This window comes from Eucyclogobius newberryi, unplaced genomic scaffold, assembly GCF_026437365.1.
Source record: "Eucyclogobius newberryi isolate DKJ021-1_F unplaced genomic scaffold, fEucNew1.0.hap1 SCAF_5, whole genome shotgun sequence".
NCBI classification, from domain to species: domain Eukaryota; kingdom Metazoa; phylum Chordata; class Actinopteri; order Gobiiformes; family Gobiidae; genus Eucyclogobius; species Eucyclogobius newberryi.
Genome location: NW_027316167.1, coordinates 33,754,711 through 33,774,607, shown reverse-complemented (window position 1 = coordinate 33,774,607; position 19,897 = coordinate 33,754,711).

Below are 19,897 nucleotides of genomic sequence, written 5' to 3'. Positions count from 1 at the left end.
AAATTATGCACAATGGATTGAGGTGCAGGCTGAGAGATGTTTCCTCTGAGAAAGAAACAGGACATTCGATCGCCAGAGCTATTGAATTGGCAGCTAGAGGAAGAATGATTGAGATTGTAAAGGTTTACAGTAATGCGCAGTAATGATAAAAAGATGAGATGTACGTCTGTGCCTCTGGAAATGACGACGGAGGGGTGGAAAAAGGTAGAACACTAGCTGCAAAGACATGTAAGGTAGAAAGGATTGAGGAAGGAGAGCAGCGGGTTGAGGGATTGAGAGAGCATCCAGGTGCCTGGTGACTGCTCTGGAGAGAGACAGAATCCCGGTGCCCAGCGACAGCTCCCGGGCTGCGACCCTGGTGAGGATGTGGACGAGGGCTTGAGTGGGATAAAGTAGGAATGAGGATGATGTTGTTGTTGAGTTACTTTTAAGTGCGGTTGGCAGCCAACTGGAAAGGTGCATTTAGAGAAGTAAGGCTTGTGGCAGCCAGGCTGCCACAAGCCTGGCTGCCGGCGGCCGAGGATCAGAGAAGCGATGCCTAGTCGGAGTAGCTAATGTGAGTCGGTGTAATAGTAATGATGAGGGGTGAAAGAAAGAAAATGTCTAACTGTGATAAAATGTAAATATATGATTAGATTTCTGTGATGTATTTTATCTGCATAATAGTATATTATCTGCATCATTAGTCTAAGAGAAAAACAGCATGTGACAAACTGCATTTGTGAAGGTGTCGTAAAGATGGGCCAAAGAATGTTTGCCCCAGGGGAGTAACACCCCAGGGGAGTTTGGGTAATGTTTACCCAAGACTCTTTATCTCTAAGGAAAAATTCCAGCTGTTGTAAAAGACAAGTGCCTTGATGTGAAGCTGACCAATGAGAAATGTGACCCGCCTATTCCATAATATCTAATAAAACCAACCTGCGTGAGAAAAAACGTCGTGAGACGAAGGAGGGTTGCCAGGCTGCTTACAACAGCCGGGCGACCCGGCGGTTTCTCCCATGCATGCCGCACAAATGTCTGATAATTCTGTGTCGTTTCATATTCTAAGTTGAATTGTGTTCTCTGTGTGTTAAGGAATAGCATTGGTGTATATCTAATTCCCTGACACTAACATGAGCAGCGCAGGCATTGAATATAGCAAAGCCCGAAGACGATGTGAGCATGTGTGAGAATGCAAGGCGGACAGGTTAAGATGAGGGAGCATGAATAGCAGGAGCTAGGATAAAAGTGTGGCTGGAGGTGGCATCAAGCCAGTATGCAATAGTGATGACGAGAAACTGTCGGAATTGCATGAAAAAAAGAGGTGGGATAAAATATCCTCTCTGGGGAATGTGACAACGGAAGGATGCAACAGACTGAAAGTTCAGACTGGGAACAGGTCAGAATCTAATTGCACTTTCCTCTGGTTGGATTCTGTGTTAGTTTAGTTTGAGGTTTTATCACTGCGTTTATGTTGTGTTCCTTTGTGTTTTTGATCTGTGATATTTAGTTTGTTTGTTTGTTTGTTTGTTTTCTACTTGTTATTACCCCTTTTGTCTGAGTGCATGTGTGATGTGTTTTTCTTCTCTTTTTCTGTGATGGTGTTGAACCGTTGTAATAATATCACAACATGAGACAAAGGCGAAGTCCTGCCGCTCCAACACGTCAGGCAAATGAGCTACTGCTTGTATTCCAATGTCTTGTTATGAAATCACGGTCCAAATGTTAAGCAGAAACAGTTTGTCTGAGCCTCCTGACGACTTCAGGACAAACTAGGGGCCGAACACTGAACAATCACAGTGGGTATTTTTTAAGGGACACATATTGAAGGGGGCAAAAAAATAATTATATATTTATAACAATAATTTATGTTAAACATGATCTCTAGAGAAGAACAGACTTCCCTGCATGTTCTTTATTCAAAACTCTAATTAATAGTAAGTGTGATGACATCCTCATTTAACAACCCCATAGAGCAGGTGTCCAAACTATGGCCCGGGGGCCAAATGTAGCCCTGCTAAATTAGGCCGAATAACCAAAAGTAGAACTTGTCACTTACAATTTACAATACTTTACAATTTGAAAAAATCAGCTGGCACTCTCCCTGTGTATGGGTGAGTTTCCCCACCAATATAAACTGTGACTGTGAAAGATCAGTTTAAAGCTATACTGTGGAATACTGCAGGCAAAGTGACGACATCTCCATAGAGATGAAGGACATCTGGTGACAAACCCACAACTGTGTAACTTTCCCAACTCAAAACTATTTCAGAAAGCCAGATGTAAAAAATGTAAACCTTTTAGGAATTTTTCACTAGTTCACAAACTTTTAGCATGACCAAGTCGTTTGCGTTGACTTTACATGACTCTCGAAGAGGTCCAAATGATTTTTCCTAAATGTCAGTGAAAATTACGTGTGTCCTGAACGGGCAGAGTCGTGTTTATTTTGTCTTTGTGTCGTGATGTCGAGCAAAACGAGTCACAGTTTGTACTTGAAAGTGATCAGAGATGAGCTGGTTCTCTGTGAGTCACCTGTTCACACTGTGACACACGGAGAGAAAGAGAGAAAGAAAGAGAGAGAGAGAGAGAGAGAGAGAGACAGACAGACAGACAGAGAGAGAGAGGTAAAGGGTGGGCAAGGGGAGAGAAAAATGTGGAAAAAAGAAGAGATCAGTGAAAGGATAAATTATACAAAAATGACTTTTGAACTTTTGTTACGCTTTATAACATTGTTCTCTCATCAAACACAAACCTGGAGTTGTATTTAGCTTCATCACTTTCATTTCTCCTGTTTACAAGTTCATCTGACCCATGTGAGAGTCTCAGAAAACACCTGTTTCCAAAATTTACAGATTTGTGTTGTCAAATGTAGAGCTCTGGAGATCTTGTGTTCCGTTTGATTTGTATTGGTAGTATTATTATTTATTCATGTATTATTTATTATTATTATACACCAAACACACACAAAAAGCAACAAAACCAGAGAACGGTTACAGTTATAAAACACGTGTCGTCAAGTAATTAAATTTACGCCGCAGAAGCACACATGTCAAGTACACCGGACCATGTGATTGGCTTATGGACAATGTTTATGATGATGTGTATTCTTTCTGCCTGGACATTTTCATATATTAACCAGTCCAGAATTCAAATGTTGATTTAGTTGAGTTTTCATTTGAAGGGACAATGCACAGAGACGTTAGGGTCATAAAAACAGAGATGTTCTGCCCCAGATTAGAGCTAGAAATCTAGTTTCCATCTGCAGTTCCTGATTCACCCAAATAAACGATGTCATGCAGATGCACCAGCTTTAAGAACTATTCACAATGTCCATTCTCTGATCCAAACACTCTCACACAACATCAATCAGTAGGTATTTAATTCAACAATATATCCTATAGAAAAGGGCTAATCAACATAAGGCCCAGGTTAACATTAGACCTGGTTTGTCTTGGGTTTAGTCCTGGTTTGATTCTGTGTTAGTCCTGGTTCAGACCTGATTTATACTGGTCTAGTCCTAGTTTAATTCTCTTTCAGTTATGGATGGGCAATTTTGAAAAGTAATGTTGGTAAAGCACTTTATATTTCTCACCAAAATCGAATCTGTCGGTAGTTATTTTTTTGTATAAACTCAATTTATTGAAACAGTGTTAGGGATTTTTTTTGAGATTCCAAAATATTGTTACAGTAGTTGTGTACCTTCGGCCCAGAGGCCTTAGAACATACATTACTATCATTTTTATTTTTAAATCAGGCCATCCCAATTACATATCAACATAAATAGTTCTGTAAAAAACAAATGATCCACAAATGTAAAGAAATATACTACATATAACACAGCTGCGCATTTCCACAGCGTGTTGTTTGTTCACACCGCTGCAAGTGTCCAGTTTACATTCAAAGTCTATGTGGACGCGCATCCAGGGCATCCAGCGTTTTTGCAGCGTGAATCCTGCGTGTTGAGCGTTGGGTGTGGCTTGTCTGGGGCGTTTGAGCGTCGGTCGCCTTGAACGCACGTCCAGAGCGGCCCAAGTGACCAAAGTGGCAGAACGTCCGACGCCCAAAAAATTCGGACAAAGCTGAACTTTTTTGCTGCTAGCTGTGGAAGGTTGAATAGATTTTATGACTCATTATAGATTATTATCCAGTAGAATAAAGTAATTTCAATATTATCAACATAACAAATGTGTTATGATGACAGGCTTTACCACTTTGTTCCTCTTTATGCAATCGTATCTAAGTTCAGATCTTCTACATAAAAATAAATGTTTTATTTTTAACCTACGGAGGAGATCAAACCTTCTGTTGGCCGTTCCCTCACAAGCTGACGACATCTATTCATGAATGGGAAGAACTCACGGGTTTCACTCGTTGCTACTGCCATCTTGAGGACAAAAGTCGCATGTTCACTGTGGGCCATGCCAACGAAAAGTCTCAAAACAAAGGATTCTTTCTCTTCTGTAACATCCCCAAAAACAGAAATTTATGACCGTGGTCAGGAGGAACTAGTGGACTTACAGAAATCACTCCAGACTGAGCTGTTTGTTTCAGGTATTTAGCAGCTAATGCTAGTTTACACATTACTGCGTGGCTATGCTAATAAACGTTAGCTTACTTGCAGACAGTTTCAATGAGCCTCATTTCCAACTGTCCGGGTGCTATACTTTAGGATCAGACACAAAGTCCGTGCTCTTGAAAACTTTAAGGACTTGTGGACGAGGATCCAAGGCCCGAACTTCTGTCTGAAATGGCGGCGACAACAAATATGTCACGCGACTGAAACCCATGAATAAAAGAACACAAGCTGACGACGGAGGGACAAAAATGTGTGTCATCGCTGATCTAAAATGTCGATTGTCTGGTTGTTTTCTATAACGTAATCAGGTTCCTCTGAAAGAACACAAGGCGATCAGACGTCTGGCATATGTGTTCAGACATTCGGCATTCTGGGCAGCGCACGTAAACGCAGTGACCGTTGGCGTGTCGTTTCGCGCTTGGGCCCAGGTCAGCAGGTCAGCCGCTCATACGGCGTCCCGGCTCAGAGGGAACACCTGTCAGACACGATTACCTCCAGCCCGGCTCTGGCATGTCGCTAACCCCTTTCCCTTAATCCATGCACACCTCCATCTTATCTCTCCTCCTTTCTCTCTCGCTCTCCGCATCTCTTCACCCTCCATCTCTTCATCTCACTTCTCTCTCTCGTCATTTCCCCAATTTGAGTCAATCGTGTGTCGTTAGGTTGACTTCATTCCACTATTTAAACGGTTCAACATTTATGTCAGTTGTAGCTTTAATTTAGCCTTTTCCCATTCTTTCCTCATTCTGTCTCCCCTTCTTTCTTCTATCTCCTCTTTCCCCTCTCTTTCTTCCTCTCCTCTTCTCCCACTTTCTTCTCCCCTCTCCTTCTCTCTCTGTCTCCTCTCCTTCTCTCTCTGTCTCCTCTCCTCTCTTTTTCTCCTCTCCTTCCCCTTCTCTCTCTGTCTCCTCCTTCTCTCTCTGTCTCCTTTCCTCTCTTTCTCTCCTCTCCTTCTCTCTCTGTCTCCTCTCCTTCTCTCTCTGTCTCCTCCTTCTCTCTCTGTCTCCTCTCCTCTCTTTCTCTCCTCTCCTTCTCTCTCTGTGTCCTCCTTCTCTCTCTGTCTCCTCTCCTCTCTTTCTCTCCTCTCCTTCTCTCTCTCTGTCTCCTCTCCTTCTCTCTCTGTCTCCTCTCCTTCTCTCTCTGTCTTCTCTCCTCTCCTTCTCTCCTTCTCTCTCTGTCTCCTCTCCTTCTCTCTCTGTCTCCTCTCCTTCTCTCTCTGTCTTCTCTCCTCTCCTTCTCTCCTTCTCTCTCTGTCTTCTCTCCTTCTCTCTTTCTCCTCTCCTTCAGTCTCTCCGTCTTCTCTCTGTCTTCTTTCCTTCTGTCTCTCTTTCTTCTCTCTACTCCTCTCTCCTCTCGCTATCTTCTATCCTCTCCTCTCTCTGTCTTTTCTTCTCCTCTCCTTCTCTCTCTTTCTTCTCTCCTTCTCTCTTCTCCTTCTGTCTCTCCGTCTTCTCCCCTTCTGTCTCTCTTTCTTCTCTCTCCTCTCTTTGTTCTCTCACCTCTCTTTCTTCTTCATCTCCTGTCTCCTTCTCTCTCTTTCTTCTCTCTCCTCTCTATTTTCTCCTCCTCTCTCCTCTCTTTCTCTCTCCGTCTTCTCTCCTCTCCGTCTTCTCCCCTTCTGTCTCTCTCCTCCTCCTCCTCCTCTCTTCCTCTCTCCCGCTATCTTCTCTCCTCTCCTTCTCTCTATGTCTTCTCTCCTTCTCCTCTCCTTCTGTATCTCTGTCTTCTCTCTCCGTCTTCTCCCCTTCTGTCTCTCTTTTTTTCTCTCTCCTCCTTTCTCCCGCTCTCTCTCGCTCTCTTACGCGTCGAGGCCACCCACCCTCAGGAGGCTGATCTGCAGATTTAAGACTCGGAAAACTTGACCGAGATGAGTCAAAGAGGCCGAGAAGCAGGTCGGGACTGGCACTTCTTAAACTGCCCATAGTTTAGAGTTAGAACAGAGCTGGACCACAGGTGAGAGTAAGGTTCATTTCTCTGTCAAAAAGGTCAATATATTCTTTGTCAGTTTGTGACACAATATCTACAAAATATCCCGTAGAGCTCTTGCAGTTGTCACCGCCTTGTCCCAGCATGCATCACAAAACTCGAAGGCAGACTAGTGCACACCCGTCTCACACAATACCCCACTTCTGCTTTGCTGCCACTGGGCTGACAAGTTCACTCAACGGTCAAACCTCAAGACGTGTTTCTGTAGAAATGTATCATGCAGAAGGTAAATGTCACTTCTATAAGTGTTACAGGGGCCGTTTCCTGTCTTAAAAGTGGACAAAACAACATCGTACAAGGAGTTCAACTAAACAACGGCCGTTGGATGGAGCCTGAGGCATGACCAGATTTTACCGTCATGAATATTTATTTTTGTCTTGTCTTTGTCTTTGCCAGGGAAAAACGGAAGTTGGATGTCAGAGCGCCTACTCCACTTCGCGCATGCGTTAGGGAGAGTTCTGCGCAGTTTCTATCTGTATTAGTGTAAGTGTTAGGCATTCAAATCTTTTGAATTACAGTACACGACCATCTCTTTGTCTTGTTTCCGCAGAATAAATAGAACCAGACAAAACGAAAGAAAGTGGATATCTGAAACTTAATGGACTCAAGCGTCACATTTTGTCATTCATTCAAAGATTTTTCTTCTATTGTTGATTCTGTTGACATAAATCTATCATGAGAGAGAAAACGAGTAAGAAGAGAAAAGCCAACACAAATTATTTTCAAAAACACTGTTTATATAATTGACTGTTAAAACCCCTTATGCTTAGGGCGTGGGACGTTGGACTTTTTAAAATTCCATTTTGTCCACATCTTATAAAAGGGAACTCTCAAGCTGCTTGATATGCTGTACATAAATATAAAGCTGTGACCCACTTATTTTCTTTCAAATCAATCATTCTGGGAAGAATCAGGGTCAGTTTGTGCTCCAAACTCAAAGAAAAATGTATCCTGAAATAGAATGAAAAATTAATAGGACTTTTATATGGATTCCCTCTGGACATTTTTGCTTTATTACAAAGCCCCTAAAACAATTTTTTTGTTAATTTAGCTTCAGCTTTTAAAAGAGAATGGTCAAAACCCAACAAAAGCTCAAGCTAGTGTCAATCAGACCATCCTCCAACACCAACTTTATTCGTTTTGTATATTTAACAAAGAACATTTTTAAATTTGGGGGTCATTTTATCAGGTGTTTTATTTTTTTTTAAATAGGAAAATCACAATCTCCACTTGTTTTAGGGTGTTTATTACATTGACACAAGTGTATTGTCATGTACAACAGCTTCACATTAGTCAGAGAACAAGTGCTGTGTGTGTGGTCTGTAATTTCTTTTTGATTTGAATGCATTTTTGTGTGAAGCACTTTGAATTGCCTTGTATGAAATAAACTTGCCTTGCCTCACAACGTGTTTTTACTATTTTATCAAGATCACATCATTTTAATTGTCAATATCAGTAAACATGATATGTGCAGGGTTTTATAATAAAGTGTATTTCTCACAAACATCTCCAGAAACATTTTTTGATGACATTAGAAGGTGGAAAGTGATTCAGAGGTCCAGATTTTGCCAATTTTACTCACTCGATAATGTTGAATCTGATACGTTTTTAAGACGTGTTGTTGTTTACGGTTTAATAACAAAGATTAACTCCAAAAGCTACATTTCAGGCCTGTTGCCGTTCATTCCCGTCACATGGTGCAGAGGCTTTATACAGATTAAGGAAAATAAAGGGGAGGAAGGAGAACAAAGAAGGTACAGAGCATGTGAGGGGCGTGTCGGAGAAAACGGGGATTGTCGCAGCAGTGTCTTGAATGCAGGAGAATAAATATGAAAAAAATAGGCATTAATCACTCTAAATACAATCATAACCTAGTTAAAATCTTGTAAAAGTCGAATTTGCAAAATATGTCCACTTTAAACATACAAGGTATGTTTATCCTCCTGCTAGAGCTCAATCCTAGCTCAGTATGGATAAAAAGGACGGGACAGAACCATTTTTTACGATGAAACGGAAGTTTATTTGAACAATTTCTTAACTTAACATCAACATTTTACATCTAAATGAATCCGTATTGTCGTAAAGGATGTTTTGATGTTTGCAACCCTGCGAAAAGCTCACGGCATAACAGAGGCCGCTGCCAAATTTTTAGTGCAACTGTTACTCAGAACTTTGATATCTCAGTAATGTTAATCCTCGACAACAAGAGCTTTAAATCCGGGCCGCTGTATACGTTTCAAAACACTTGGAATACAAACGCTTCGGGACAAACCCTGAACAGATCATTCAGAGTTCATTTGGGCGAGGTAACAGGTGAGACACAATTACGCACTAAGTAAAACTGCCGCAAACGTCACTCAAAAAGGAAATGTTTGAGTTTTATACGTCTCAGATCTTTCTTTAACCAGGTAAGAACCCATTGAGATTGAGACCTGTTTTTCAATGGTGAAAAACAGGTTAAACTACAACATTTGCAGCTAACAGTAAAAGAAAACACTGCATACACAGCATAGTGTAAATATATTTTAAACAGAACTGCATTTAAAAGCATAGACAGTTTTCATAAGATCTACGCTCTTTGTTTTTAAAACTGGACTGACAACCCTCCACAATATGGATGACACAAAATGCACCGATGATTAAGGACTGGACTAACATTATATTGGATATTTGTAAAAATTGAAAAATTACATTCAGACTTAATTTGAAACTGTATGAATGTTATTAATTTTGGACAAATGGGGGCAATTTCATTTTTTTTTTTTTTTTGTGCCATGCTTTTATTTTACTTTTCTTTAGTATTTGCTGAACTGTTTTTGATGTTATATATTCTTTCTCTCTGGTCTTATTTTTTCTTTCAATGTGTTTGTTTATATGTTGTTAAATAAAAAAAATAAAAAAAACGACGGTTTACACTATCTCAGTTCAGACAAGAGAGTTCCAAGCTGTGGGAGCAGCTTAAGAGAAGGCTCGCTTTTCCCTACTCAGTCTGTACTGGAGAGACAGACGGGCCATAAATGTGACGTGACTGCAGTATAGTGACCTTCAGTCACTGCACACTCTCTGCACACGTGTTACGGGTCAGATCTGTGGTAAGGCAAACCCACTCTTACTTTTGTTTTGATTTTGAAATATTTTTATTTAGGAATAAAAACTGCTATAATTGAATAAATGTTAGAGCACTTCAATGCCATACTGTTCGAGGCAAAGTACAGTATGGCAAAGTACAGATAAATATTCCCAAAGACAAAAATCAAAGGCACTTTTTGTGTCAGTGCTGTAAAAAAGGCTTTTACTTTTCTAAACTCAGGCTTAAAATGTTGTCTTTGGGAATATTTAATCAGTTCCATTTGATAAAATTGTTGAATTGTTGGATAAAAAATAAATACACTTTTTCATACCGCAGATATCAGGATTTTTTTTCAAATAAACACTTCTTCACTTTTTTTGTTTAAAAAATAACCATATAAAGAACCATATATTCGGAACCACGGAGTACTCCTTATCCTTTTTTGTTGTTGTTGTTTTTTATAGCGATATATAGCATGCAAGTGGCAGACCTTCCAAAAGAAAAGTTACTGGCTGCACCTTTAAAAGGTCAAAGGATCAAATCACAGTATAAAACTAAAATAAAAACTTCCTGTTACTATTCAAACACTACACTGCAGCCAAAACAAGGTCAAATGTATAGCAAAATTAACTTTTATTTAGCTGTTGTTTTTTTCTTATGTGCCTGTTCCTTTATCTCCTACTATTCTGTCTGAAAGGTTTTGCCAAAGGTAAAGATTCATAAATCAACCTTAAATCAACCTTAAACCAATGTAAACTGTCAGACAATTTAAGTTATCCTCATTTTCACGTCGAAGCCTCTTCCTATTCACGACGCTTACAGTCTCGAGTCTTATGATGTAATTAAGGCGACGCTAATGGCAGAATGAGAATGAATGCGTCTCCTGGCTGCATTCATTTGGCCCTTTCAAGGTTTATTTCACAGATGTGTTTTATTTCATCCATTTACTGCTTCTTACGCAATGGCCAGACGTACTTTAAATCATGGCATTGATGGAAAGTATGTACGAAACACATGGTACAGACGCTAACACAATATAATGTACTGTACAGATGCAATGACATAAGATATATGTGTTGACGTCTTTGGGGCTGTGGCATGAGACAAAAGCACATGAGAATCCTGCAAGAACAAGTCAAATAAGATATATTTTAATACTTTGTCCTTGGAATTATATCAGCGATTGCCCTGAAACCAAAAGCTTGACGGATTGATCCCAGCTATGATCAGGCATGATGTGGATGTGTCCTTTGGCAATGGGCACGTGTTTCAGTGACACTTCTTCAGGTTCATGGTCAGGAGCATCGAGCTTGTGGATTTACCTGCTGTGCATGTTCTCCATTCCCACAGTCTGCAGTGCAACTAGAACCCGTGTGTCCAGGGACTTCACCTGCCACTAGAGACACATCCAAGCGTTTGTCCTTCTCAGTTTGTGTTCGGGCCGTGGCTTCATGTTCAGCTCCATCTCCTCCAGAATCCCTGTCTCACTGAGCTGCAGAGGCTGAACTAGCTCGGATTCATGATTGGTGCAGGAACAGGGCTTTAGGTAGAGACCATTCAGATCAGAAAGGACAAAGCACAGGTTTAAATGCACTGGATTTCAGCTTTGAACTTGGCAACACAGATGAGACACGTGTGAGTCTCATTTTGGAGAATCGTCTTGAACCAAAAACACCGTCTCACAACGTCTCGGCCAATTTTTTTTTTTCCGTAATCAAGAATAAATCAGCAACACAATTGTTATGAGTAAAATCTGTATTTGATGTGTACATGTTTAAATCTGGGGACACAGAGTCATGTTCATGTCATTTTAAACAAAAATGTACAATTTGTTTAGTAAGACTTTGAACATTACTTTTAGTTCTGTATCACAAAGCAATGTTTGTTATTGAGGATATGATTATAGAATCATGTGGCTGAGTCAGCAGGAAGCTTCAGGGCCAACAAAAACGGTCAAAGGGCCACAATTGGCTCCTGGGCCATCGTTTGGACACCCTTGTGTTGAGGTAGTTAAATCACAGTATTAAAATGCCACTGTATCTAAGGACTGTAGTATTGACAGAGCTCGTTTATTTCCCTGGCTCTGTGGAATAAGCAGCTTCGCCTTCATGAATAATGCAAATCAAAAATAATAATAAATAATAGTACAAAATGTAGAGCGGTACAAAGCCTGACGTCCATTTCATTTGCAATGCCTGACTCAATCAGTGTGGCCTGCTTCCCTGGACACTTGATCTGTTTCTCTGCACAGTCAAATATACAGAATAACCAAGGAGCACAGTCACGGTTATCAAAACTGGAAATATTACACCTTCCTTCCCTCGAGGAACCATGGACTTGATTATCTCGAGTTACATAAACATTGTAAATTTAGAACATAGCGACTATTTGATCACGCCTTCCTGTTAGCTCAGGTTTGATACTTTCTGTGATGACGACTGTTTTTTATCTTATAATTGAATTTAAACTTTGATGATGCAACATGAGGAAGGTCATTCAAATCATAACCACATTCTATACATGTGACTGGATCGCTCACACGGCTGAAGCTGCAGGATTGTACTGAGCTTCTCATGACTCAACTCTTTAGTCAATTCTTTGGATAGTTGTTTATTTCTGACATCAAAAAAAGATGAAGTACTAATGTTTACTCAGTACTAATGTGCAACATTACTGATCAGTGAAGTATTAAACAGCTGTTTTGTTTTTTATTTGTTTTTATGAACTACCCTTTCATTTGATCAATGTCTCAAACAATGGGTGTTATTTTATTGCCATCACAGAAAAATCATCTATGTTTAATTGACTTCAACCATAACTTTAATTTGTTTGAGAAAGAGACAAAGAGACAAAAAGGCACATTATACACATAACGCCATGAGAACTCACTCATGTACCACATGTCTGCTCTGACCAATCAGAGGGTGAGCAGAGCAGGGCGGAGCTAAAGTTAAAGATCTGAAAATAAAAAAAACTTAATCCGACCTTTCTGAAAACTGTGTGCAGGCAACTCCAAACTATGGCCTGGGGGCCAAATGCAGCCCTGGTGAAGTGGCCTAAATGACCATGAGCCGTACCTTTTTACTTCAAGTTTCAAAGCGCTACCTTTTATGAACCCAATATCAAACATCGTATATATTAAGTTTTAAGATAAATGTCATACAATAAACTCTAACCTGTGTTAAACCTCGATTTGCCCTCTGCTCAGCTTGTTTTTACAAATGGGGGAAAAACTCTGGGTCTTCCACTGCAGGACAGCGTCGGTCACATCTCAGGTGTGAGGAGGTGATGCTCTGACCAGATTTAACAAAAGCTTCATAATCAGTCCCAGTCTTTTTCTTTTATACGTCACTGATCCACAGAACTGAGGGTGACTCGGGGCAGAGTATGTGGAGCTAATCGATAAAGCGCTGCAACAGTGGTGGTAACTTTACAAAAACATACAGTTTCAGGCATTATACAGAGGTGACATTTCATGAGGAATAACTCCTGGAGATGAATCATCTCCTTTTTGATGGGGTCCAATTCGCACAGTGGTTATTTTTGTCATTGTGAGTAAGTCTACAAGTAACTTAAACTTTGTGATTATATTAAATCATTTGAAAATTCGTGTTGTGCTCTTTCTGATATGATTGAGTTATTTTGATTTGTGTGGCATTTTCTTTAAAAATACCAACATTTGTGAAGATTTTCTTACCAATCAACTTCAAAATATAAATCAGATGTTACATTTAAACAGTCTTGATTACACCAACTTGCATACAATAATTCATGCACGTGTGTATGTATGAATTTAGTCTGTTAAATGTCCCTGGGCTAATAAAGCAAAGAGAATAAACAGTTTGTACTTAAGCACTGGTCAACATTTTCAAGGTGTTCAATAATACAAAGTCTGTAATGTGTTGCTGACCATTTATTGCACATTATTATTCAACAGTTCACTGCAGGCCCAGCATCCACTCTTGGAAAGCTCTCAGTGGTGTAGTGGTCTGAGTCGTACCTGACTGAACACTGAACTGGACCATCACAGTTTTCTCCTCCAGGAGGGTCATGTGACACGCTCAGATTCAGGTCACTATGTCAAACAGCTTTCCCTGAACTGATACAACCATGTTTGTGTTCTTTTTTCTACTAGTACTTCCACTACTGTTGTTACTATTAAATACATTAACTACTATCCATTACTACAACTGCTATGGCAGCAGTAGCTCAGTCGGTCAAGTCGATTTTCTAGATATTCCTGTTGTTACGTCCAACTGAGGTCTTGGGCCGGATTTGGGTCTGTAGGGGTCTATTTATATTGCCCTCAAGACAAAGGGTTACTCCCAAATAACCACATGTTATGAGGCTGAGCTACATATGCTGCAAAGAGAATCTTAGCTGGAATATGGACTATAGAAATCGGGATTGAATGTCACCACCTGTGCATTACTGGCAGTGCTGGGACATTGCCAAGTCCATTATCATTGTTTAATCTGTTCTCACTGTCGAGGCAATTGCTGTTGTGATTTCGGGCATTACAAAAATAAATTGAATTGAAAGAAAACAAAAGAGTTGTGGAAAGCCCAATAAGCTGCTGGGTTACTACAGGTAAATACAGTATATTTATCACACTATAGAATCAGAATACTTTTGACTGGGGGCTGGGGCAAGAGTAAACTGGCTGGGATGAAAATCAGCATATCCAAATTTGAGGCCATGGCATCTTCCCCTCTCCGGGTGACAAAGGTGTCTTGTCCTCTCCGGGTGACAAAGGTGTCTTCCCCTCTCCGGGTGACAAAGGTGTCTTGCCCTCTCCGGGTGACAAAGGTGTCTTGCCCTCTCCGGGTGACAAAGGTGTCTTGTCCTCTCCGGGTGACAAAGGTGTCTTGTCCTCTCCGGGTGACAAAGGTGTCTTGTCCTCTCCGGGTGACAAAGGTGTCTTGTCCTCTCCGGGTGACAAAGGTGTCTTGCCCTCTCCGGGTGACAAAGGTGTCTTGCCCTCTCCGGGTGACAAAGGTGTCTTGCCCTCTCCGGGTGACAAAGGTGTCTTGTCCTCTCCGGGTGACAAAGGTGTCTTGCCCTCTCCGGGTGACAAAGGTGTCTTGTCCTCTCCGGGTGACAAAGGTGTCTTGTCCTCTCCGGGTGACAAAGGTGTCTTGCCCTCTCCGGGTGACAAAGGTGTCTTGTCCTCTTCGGGTGACAAAGGTGTCTTGCCCTCTCCGGGTGACAAAGGTGTCTTGCCCTCTCCGGGTGACAAAGGTGTCTTGTCCTCTCCGGGTGACAAAGGTGTCTTGCCCTCTCCGGGTGACAAAGGTGTCTTGTCCTCTCCGGGTGACAAAGGTGTCTTGTCCTCTCCGGGTGACAAAGGTGTCTTGCCCTCTCCGGGTGACAAAGGTGTCTTGCCCTCTCCGGGTGACAAAGGTGTCTTGTCCTCTCCGGGTGACAAAGGTGTCTTGTCCTCTCCGGGTGACAAAGGTGTCTTGCCCTCTCCGGGTGACAAAGGTGTCTTGTCCTCTCCGGGTGACAAAGGTGTCTTGCCCTCTCCGGATGACAAAGGTGTCTTGCCCTCTCCGGGTGACAAAGGTGTCTTGCCCTCTCCGGGTGACAAAGGTGTCTTGTCCTCTCCTGTGGGTGGGGAGTCTTTGCCCCAAGTTGAGGAGTTCAAGCATCTTGGGGTCTTGTTCTCGAGTGAGTGAAGGATGGAGCGTGAGATTGACAGTTGTGGACGTGGCAGTATCGGACTGTTGTGGTGAAGGAGTTATTAACTAAAAGCACAAGAAACAAGCTGTTTAATATTGTTCCACATCAAGAGGAGTCAGATGTGGCTTGGGTGTCTGTTTTGGACAGTGTGTCACAGTCACAGGGGTTTGTACTGAACCTGGAACATTAGGTCAAACAGCATTAACTTAGGGCAAAGTAGGAACAAAAGGTTAACTACTACAAGACCCCATGGCTATAATCCTTCCCCTGCATGTTGGGATGCTGTTTCCTAATACTAAAGACATTCCTAGAATTGTTAGGAACCATTTATTACTTGATCCTGAATTTATCATGTTTTATTTCAGAATGAAGGAGTTCATATAAAACATTAAAAAGTCAAAAAACAAACAACACATAATATGAAAATATTATTCAGAGTTCAAAGGTGTTCCTGACACTGCTCGGCTCAGGTATGATCAAAACATGTTATTTTGAAAGTCCTCAAGGCTCTTGAGATATATGGCTGTTTGTCAGGTCATCGCCCTCTGACCTCTCACACTTCCACTCCCTGTTTTTGCACAGCTCTGTTTGCTTTTGTATTTACACCTACATTTGGGTCATATCTAACTTAAAATAAGACAAAATATATGCATACGTTAAATGTAGTTTGTCCTCCTACGTGTTGCCATAGTTTGAGACCAATGTTTGTGCTTCACATACAGATTTAATTCTGATGCAAATGGCACTATCCGACTGAGCTGAGTTCAGGTTTGTGGCCTTCTGTGGGCGTCAGATTAGTCCAGATACTAATCCATTAGGTGCAACTCAGATGTCCACGTTTTGCCTTTGAAATCTGATGTGCCTCAATTTGATGTGCAACAACTTTGAGAACAAGACTGACTTTTACTTGGACAAAGGCTGAACTGTAAGAGGAAAGTAAATTACTGCAACAAACTGCTAACTTCTTAAACAAATTGTACCAGGTGCCCACTCACAAACGATCTTTAACTGTAAAGATTAGCCTCACAGTACCTCACAGTAAGAAGGTTCCAGACGGGGGCTTTTTGTGGAGCTTGCATGTTTTCATTCGTGATTCATGATTTTCTTTGGGTTCTCCAGTTTTCTCCATCAAAATAAAACATGCAAAAAACATCCCTGGAATGTGGAAGCTCTTTACACCGGACATATTTACTCAATAGCATATACGAATAGGTCAAATCAATCAATGCAATCAATAAATATAACTTTATTTGTCACTGATGGGCATTTCTAGCACATTGAGTTGTTAAAATACAATAATAGAATAGCTCAACAGGAGGAGTCATCAGGTAGAGACAGAAGATCCAGTGTCAGGTGTTGTCATTAATAAACATTTAGCTTCACACGCACACATATATATACATATATATTCTTGCTCTGGCTGCTTCTCTCTCATGAACTCCGAGTGTGTCATCTGTCTCGGATGAAGTTAGACTTTTCTTCTGCCCCCACCTGTTTCTTGACCACAACGTGATCATATTAGGAACGGACAGAGAAAGAAACATCATTTCAATCTTCATTAATATTCATATTCTTTGTCTTAATCGTGTGAGGGAAAACGTTCCAAGCAGAGCGCCTGGTGGAACTTTGTGTGTGAGGGATAGTTTACGCTGAACAATTTGTATTAGTCTGTAATTGTCAGGAAATAAACTTGTTTAACTAAACGAAGTCCTGTCTTGTTTTCTCAGATATATTGAATCCAACACAGGGCAGTTTGAGGTGAGTAACAGCTCTCAGAACTAAAATGTCCCTCCTTTCCTTAGTTTTACATAGCCGAGAAGGAGCGTATGAGGACAGATAGATCTGAGATATTTATCCATTTGCTAAATTCCTCTGAACATTGGTTAATGTTCTTCTCTATTATTGACCAGACTGTTAATAAAAAACACATTGAATTGATAAATTTAGAGTCCTGCAGCCCGAGCATCATGGTCAGCATCTTTAGGGAGCCGAAACACACACACAAAGAAAACCTTCTCTTTTTCCACCTTTTAATCACAATTTTGCAATAACATCTACACATACTAAGTTTAAGAGATAATTTCTCTGCCCTTCAAATAAAACAAAAAATGTGGGTGGTTGATGCAGTTTTTTATGTCTGTGTGTAGCACTTGTTTACTATCATGTCTGGGAAAAGCACAATACAAAAAAGTTTACTCACTTAAAAGTCATAAAACATGCAGTGCTGTTCTAAAGGTGACCAAGACTGGTTTGAATAATTTTGATCATATTTGTCCTTTACCGTATTTTCCGGACTATAAGTCGCACCGGAGAATCAATCGCACCAGCCAAAATGCATAATAGAGAAGAAAAAAACATATATAAGTTGCACTGGAGTATGAAATGCGGTTGCAAGTGTGAAAATAACAAATAATATCACATATAAGTCGCTCCGGAGTATAAGTATATAAGTATAAATATAAGTCGCACCCCGGCCAAAACTATGAAAAAAGGTGCGACTTATAAAGAAAATACGGTAAATATAAGATTCATCCGCAATGTTTCATTCTTCATCATTAATTTGCTCACGCGCAAAACTGAAACCTGTGCTAAACATGGAGCAAAGACATGACGCAGTGACATTTGCATCTGTCAGTCTTTGTTCCGGAGCGAGGCAAAGGAAACACAATTGCAGTTGTTAACCCGGTGCTGCCAGATTTATCACTAATAACGATAACTTTATGACATTGAAGGATGCAGAGGTCACATTTCTGACGGGGACAATAAGGTCTAAAAATGTACAAATGAACAGAAAATATTGGTTGCTTTTCTGATTTGTGCCACTAGAAAAACAAACATATTCACAGCTCTGACATTACTTTATGTTACAGTGAGCAGTTTGGCTGATTCATAACTGCCTTCTGACTAAACCCTTTTGTTGTTGGTACGTGACAAATGTGATTTGGGTGAAAGTGGCCCTTTGGCAGCTGATCTATAAATCCACAGTATCACTTGCAGCAGGTCATGGGTTGTACTACAGTAATAGCATAATCTCCTGTAAAAGCCAATAAACCAGTCTGATATGAAATGCATTGTGCTCTAATTCACTCGTGTAACGCAATTTCAATATCTTGGATTAAACTGGATAAAACTCTCTCTCTGGACTAAACAAAGGAAAAGCTTGACATCACATAAAAGCATAGAACTAACTTTCCACCACTAACTTTTGCAGACATTTGTATTCACAATCCCTCAATGCTTTCACGAGCACGGACTGTGTGTCATTCTAAAAGAAGCCCAAGGACTCTGCAAGTAGGCTATTTATTATAGCATAGCAACGCAACTATAGCTACCTCAAACAAAGTGCACAGTCTGGAGTGATTTCAGATTCAGTGCAGGAAGCAGACGACGGCTTTAGTCCTAAAAATGTCAGAACAAGCAAGTGTCATGTGATTTTGAACCCGCGGGTACAAATACTGCAAGAAAAAGAAACACACCCTTTAAAATGACCATAAGATGCATTCATGTATCGGTGCTATACATACAACCCTCTCTAACCGTAACGCTCTAATCATAAATACAATATAATATAATTTTAAAAGCCAGAGTCCATTGAGTTTTTCTTTTTTAAGATTTGTTTTGCCTGTAGGCTTAATCAGACAGTGTGAAATGGGGATGAGAGTGAAGGGAGGATATTTCCCTGCGCCTTCTGACCATTGTGATCCCCGTATAGCTGAGTCTGTACAGTCTGACCTGGTTTGCACCGCTTACTTCACCCAAAAGACCTCGCAACACGGACAACAAACAAACAATACGCGCACATTCAAATCATGCATTCAACCGGTCACTTCGCCACAGCCAATGCAAAGTTGACCCGACGATGTGGTTCGCCGTCGTTTTTCCGGCTCATTAGACGATTTGGGCATGAAGGACCCGAATGGGAACATGTCAAAACGCAGCACGTCCACGGCAAACGGGAAGGGTCACAATAGCACCCGCGCTCGCTTAATTTAACCGCGAGTGTCACAGAGAGGGGCATAGTAAACAAATGAGCTCATGTAGGGTTGAGGAATCTGGGTTGAAAGGCTGGAGAGGGACAGGGTCTCTGGGCCAGTGGGCTGTTTTCGAATGCGAGTGACAATGGAGTGATTTAGAAGCCCACAACAATAATATACTGTCCAAAAGTATCACTAAGTATCATTCTGGCTGATTTGTCCAAAAACGCATGACTAAAATGACCTTAAATTCAAACTGAAGCGGAACCCTTTGGAGTATAAACATATGTGTGGACTATTGTGGAGCTGGGACTGTAGTTTTGGCCTCTGCTTCTGATTTATTTAATTTGAAAAGGTAACAAGCTCTGCACAGAGGAAAGTCCTGCTTCAGCTCTGACTCCAGCGCTGGTGCGGTTCAGGACCGCTTGTATAATACATATAAGGGTAATACTTATATAATAATATAATTAGGGCTGGGCAAGTTAACGCGTTATCATCGCGTTAACTCATCACTTATTTAACGTGATCAATTATTTTAACGCGCAGGTCGGATTCCCCCATGTGAGCAGGTCCCGCCGGGGGCCCGCGTGAGCAGGTATCGACGGGCGCCGTAGCTGGGGAGATCCGCGA